At 35.8% G+C, this 6000-nt stretch overlaps 2 long non-coding RNA genes across 2 annotated transcripts in view; one reads left to right on the plus strand and one right to left on the minus strand.

Annotated features, from left to right (window-relative positions):
- Nucleotides 1-4442: 4442 nt before the first annotated feature.
- On the plus strand, nt 4443-5254 carry LOC115436741 (uncharacterized). The gene is made up of 2 exons (XR_003937869.1): nt 4443-4548; nt 5133-5254. It is a non-coding gene; the product is annotated as an uncharacterized LOC115436741 (long non-coding RNA).
- Nucleotides 4515-6000, minus strand: part of LOC115436739 (uncharacterized) — a 26113-nt gene continuing 24627 nt past the window's right edge. The window contains exons 4-5 of the long non-coding RNA XR_003937867.1: nt 5131-5261; nt 4515-4550 (exon numbers count right to left, since the gene is read on the minus strand). This is a non-coding gene — a long non-coding RNA (uncharacterized LOC115436739). The remainder of the gene's footprint in view (nt 4551-5130; nt 5262-6000) is intronic.

Below are 6000 nucleotides of genomic sequence, written 5' to 3' on the forward strand. Positions count from 1 at the left end.
TGATGAATGTGTGTGGTGATGTAACACTTCATGGAGTGGTGGTACATTGAACTTTCCAATCTGCTCCTCTAAGGCCAGGCTGCCAAAACACAACTTGTTATTGATCCCAATGAGGAAGCATGACGCAAAAAAAAAAAACACTTTTTGGCTCTGGCGTCAGCGTCCCACCTGATTTGTGTGTATCTGAGCTGAAAGGAAGCACATGTTTAAAGTATGGGTTTAGACCAGAGTCCTGGATCAGAGAGGCTTCAGCCCTGGACCCACTCCAGCGCTACCAGCGTTTCACCAGCCGTCACAGCTCTGATGGAGTTGATTTCACCCTCGGAGCTCTGAGGAGATCAGCTCTCACAGCAATTACTGATGAAAAGTCCGGGTCCTAGAAATCAGTTTCATTCAGATTATCTGGCAACAGATGGAGTGGAAGGACAGCATCATGTAGAGCTAGTTACCATGGAGAAAGCAGACGATGTATGACATGATTCCGCTGTGGAAATGGGAAGGAGTCACATCACACTGTTATATAACACATTAGGAGTCCAAGTTTCCATTGTTCCCAAGAAGACCTTAGTGAATCACTGTGAAATAAATACATCTGCTTTGTTTATTTCAAGCCCATGAATGTCCAGGTCACAATTTATGACACACACAGTATTTGTGTCATTATTGAGACAATAGGTTTGATTACTTTTTTCTTTTTTTTTTTTTTTTAACTTTTTGCTTAGATTTTTGCACAATATAAAACAGAACAAAACATCTGAGACAAGACATAAATTAAAAAAAAGTATAGTGGTAGTAGTATTATTATTGTTACAAATATTATACTACATCTATAGATACATTGCCAAATATCGAAATATTCATATATGTGTATATATATGCACACATCTACAGGGTGGGGAAGCAAAATTTACAATATTTTGAGGCAGGGATTGAAAGACAGTGTATGACCAATTAGTTTATTGAAAGTCATGAGAATTTATTTGCCACAAGAAAATTGACATAATAGAAAATGTTTTTATTCTATGTGTCCTCCTTCTTTCTCAATAACTGCCTTCACACACTTCCTGAAACTTGCGCAAGTGTTCCTCAAATATTCGGGTGACAACTTCTCCCATTCTTCTTTAATAGTATCTTCCAGACTTTCTCGTAATAGTTTTGCTCATTGTCATTCTCTTCTTTCCATTATAAACAGTCTTTATGGACACTCCAACTATTTTTGAAATCTCCTTTGGTGTGACGAGTGCATTCAACAAATCACACACTCTTTGACGTTTGCTTTCCTGATTACTCATATGGGCAAAAGTTTCTGAAAAGGTATGGATAATAGTGTTAGGTATGATTATGACATCAATATATGTTTGGTTTCAAAACAATTGATGTTGTGTCTGCTGAGAAAAAACAACTAAATGTTCATTGTAAATTTTGCTTCCCCACCCTGTATATAAATCCAAAACACCTCATGTCAGGGCTTATAAGAGCAATTCTCGTCAACAACCCAAAAAGTTTAATTATACAAATAGTCTTCGACCATGTGCCATCTCCGCTTAAAAAGATCCATTTTCATTTGTAATGATGCGGTCATTCTTTCCATAGTGTACACTTGTTTCAGTCTTTGTTTCCATTCTATTACCGTTGGTGATTTGACACTCTTCCAATTTACTGTTACTATTTTTTTTTAGTAATCAGTAGTAAAATATGTAAAATATATCTCTGCTCTGCATTAAAATCATTGACCGGTATGACTCCAAGTAAACAGAACAAAACATTTGAAGGGACTTCTCTTTTTACAATTCTTTCAATTTCTTCTTTGATATTTTTCCAGTATATAAACAAGCTCGGACAGTCCCAAAATACGTGTGTATGGTCATCTGTTTTACCACAATTTCTCCAGCATAAAGCTGTAGATGGACCCTTGACAAAATAAGATATAACCAAAGGAGTATGAAAAAATCTGGTCTTGAGTTTCCAGTCAAATTCCCTCCACTGCTGACTATTGATGCCTTTATGACTAAGGTTTGATTACATTTGATTTGTGATTTATGTACAGTAGTGGAAAAAAAGGTGTTAGACAGCCCACACCCCTTATGAAACAAAAATATATGGCAATATACTGAAAAATATAATGCATTATATTAAAAAATACATTTCCATATATGGGAAAGTAGTGCATATATTTTCCAATATACTGCAATATATGCTTTAATCATATATTGATACATATAAAACATATATTGCAATGAAGACAAAAACTGCCCTATATTTTTATATATAGTTTTATTGAAACTCAAATTCTTTCCATTGACACAAGTTTACATAAAGCAGATATTTATCAACACTTACATTACTTGGTATGCATAATAACATATTTCATGAAAATATGCACCGTGATATACATGAAAAAAGTGTTAACTGATAAAAGATGCCTTCTTAGTCATTTTGGCAACATAGGATGAAAAAGATGTACATATATATACATGCATATATTTTGAAGTGTATTACTAAATATATAATGACCTATATTTCCATATATAAGTAAATATATTGTCATATATGTTTCAATATATGGAAAGCGGCAATTCCTTATGTATTTTTCAATATATTGTAATATAATACAAAATATATTGGCACAATATATAATTCTGTATATTTTAAATATAAATATATATTATACAGTAATATATTTTTCAGTCAGTAATATACTGACCGTCAATATATAGAGAAATATATTTTCTTTGCATAAGGGACATTTGTGATCTCTTCCACTATATATCTGAATGATGAATAATATTTGAATGGATGGGCCATAGTTTTCTTCAGTTAAACAGAAAAAACTGAGGTAGTTGTTTTTGGACCCAAGGAGGAGCGTCTGAAAATCAGCATGCAGCTCCAGTCACTGCATTTCAAAACCTCAGACCAGGCCAGGAATCTGGGTGTTATCATGGATTCAGACCTGAATTTTGAAAACCACATCCAAACAATTACAAAGTCAGCTTACTATCACCTCAAGAACATTTCTAGGATTAAAGGACTGATGTCGCAGCAGGACCTGGAAAAACTGGTCCATGCATTTATCTGTAGTGGAGTTGATACTGGAACAGGATCTGCTCTGGTCTGCTGAAAAAGTCTGTCAGACCACTGCAGCTGATCCAGAATGTCCTCACTAAGACCAAGAGAGTGGACCACATCAGTCCAGTTCTCGGGTCTCTACACTGGACCACATCAGTCCAGTTCTCGGGTCTCTACACTGGACCACATCAGTCCAGTTCTCGGGTCTCTACACTGGACCACATCAGTCCAGTTCTCGGGTCTCTACATTGGGCCACATCAGTCCAGTTCTCTGGTCTCTACACTGGACCGCATCAGTCCAGTTCTCGGGTCTCTACACTGGACCGCATCAGTCCAGTTCTCGGGTCTCTACATTGGGCCACATCAGTCCAATTCTCAGGTCTCTACACTGGACCACATCAGTCCAGTTTTCAGGTCTCTACACTAGACCACATCAGTCCACTTCTCAGGTATCTACACTGGACCACATCAGTCCAGTTCTCAGGTCTCTACACTGGACCACATCAGTCCAGTTCTGAGGTCTCTACACTGGCTCCCTGTCTCTCTGAGAACAGACTTTAAAATTCTCTTGCTAGCATATAAAGCACTGAATGGTTTAGGCCCAAAATCCATCAGAGACCTTCTAGTCCAGTCTGAACCATCCAGACCACTCAGGTCATCTGGTGCAGGTCTGCTCTGTGTTCCAAAAGTCAGAATTAAACATGGAGAATCAGTGTTCAGTTTCTATGCTCTGTATATCTGGAACAAACTACCAGAAAATATCAGGTCTGATATCTGAGAGTCTGAATTCTGTTCAGTCCAGGTTCCAGACTCACCTGTTCACTGCTGCCTTTGACTAAAATACTTTTGACTTTTTAAATTTTATATTCTCTTTCAAAACTCGGCACTCCAACTCTTACTTTAAATATGTGTGTTTTTATATTTGTGGGTTTTATGTGTTTTCTTACTGTTTTTAATCACCTTTTACATGTTTCTTTTATAATGTTTTAAATGTGTTTCTTTTTCTCTTGTCGTTGTATTTCAATGTCCTGTGTGAAGCACCTTGAATTGCCTTGTTGCTGAAATATGTGATACAAATAAACTTGCCTTGGCTTGCCTTATATTGCTGTCTTCTTTAACACAGCTGGTATTCATCATTTAATGAATTTCATTTACACAGTTTGCAGTGACTGAATCTGATTTGGTGCATTTATCCCAGAAAGAACAGATACAAAGGGTAATGAAACCCACCTTTTAATACTAAAGAGAATACATGAGTTCAAGATACGAAATAATCCAAATGTACATGATACAGTTGTGCTCATAAGTTTACATACCCTGACAGAATACACATGGGACGGTCTTGGATGTTCCAACATGACAATGACGCAAAACACAAGGCTAAGTCCACCTGTCATTATGGGCTACAGCAGAAAAAAGTGAAAGTGAAGGAGTGTCCATCTCAGTCTGCTGACCTCAATATCATGGAGCCACTTTGGGGGGGTCTGTTGAGCCACATTATGTAATAAATTCCCATTATGTAATAAAAGTTCAAAATGTAATAAGAATGTCATGTCATCTTGTAATAAAGCCACATTATGTAATAAACCGACGCATTTTGTAATAAACTACATCAACGTATTATATAGTAAATTTTTTCACATTATGTAGTAAGTTACTACAATTTGAGAAATTTATTACAAAATGTACTTGACATATTAAAAAAAAAAAAAATGTAATAGCATGGTTCATTATGTAATAACAATCCAAATTAAAATAATTTCGGAGCAGTTTAGAAGAAATTAGCCACAGGAGCTACAGGTAATGGAATCAGAACTTTAACCACACAGTTTAAAGATTAATTTAGCACATTACATTTTCCTGAAAATAAAAATGTGTCAAGTGCATTTTGTAATAAATTTCTCAAATTGTAATAACTTACTACATAATGACAAAAAATTTACTACATAGTGCATTGAGGTAGTTTATTACAAAATGCGGCTTTATTACAACATGATGTGACATTCTTATTACATTTTGAACTTTTATTACATAATGGGAATTTATTACATAATGTGGCTGAACAGGGTCTCAAACATGCAGTTCATGCAAAGAAACCCAAAATCTAAAAGGAACTGAAGGGGTTTTGACAAGAAGAATGGACAGTTTTACCATCTGAGAAAATAAAGTGGCTCATCCATAACTACCACAAAAGCCTGGTATTGACGTTAAAGGGACCGATACAGAGGATTCAGAACTAGAGTCTGTAAATTTTAGATCAGGGTCATTTGGATAGTTTCTGTTGTCAGTATGATTTAAAAAGACCAGACACATTTGTTTGATAGTAAATGGCTTCACCAAACCACTAGTCACGAGTGAAAGAAAAGGTTTTTGTGTCATCATTCATATCCTCTGAAAAATGGCCAAAGAATCCTAAATTCTGCTAGGGCATGTAAACTTAAGAGCACAACTGTAAGTGCGGTCTGAGGTTTGTTTCAGATGTCTGTATCAGCTGTGTTTTCAGCAGCAGGAGGACAAAATGCCAAGTAGCAACATGTAACATGCAACAACATGTACTGTCGGTTTTTTTGTGAGAAATGCATCCATGACATCATTTTTGAGGCTTTAATGCATGATCAGGATGAAAGAAGAACAGACCCAGGGCTGGTTTTTGTTGTTTTTGTTTTTATAAATACAGAAATAAACACATTATGTTAACCCTTTCATGGATGGTGGTCACTCCAGTGGACAGCTGTTCACAGGTGTTCTCTTGTCAACACAGAGGATGCTGTATCATCCCATACACTGTAATTCAGACCATTACTGTAACTTTACTGTTCTAGATAAACCTGATCTTCACTAACATGTTTGAGTGTAAAAATAAATAAATAAATAAAATTGCTAAGTATTGTTAGACTGTAATTAACAGTTTTGTTTTGTTTTGTATCATTTTTT

Source organism: Sphaeramia orbicularis, chromosome 17, assembly GCF_902148855.1.
Source record: "Sphaeramia orbicularis chromosome 17, fSphaOr1.1, whole genome shotgun sequence".
In the NCBI taxonomy this organism is placed as follows: Eukaryota; Metazoa; Chordata; class Actinopteri; order Kurtiformes; family Apogonidae; genus Sphaeramia; species Sphaeramia orbicularis.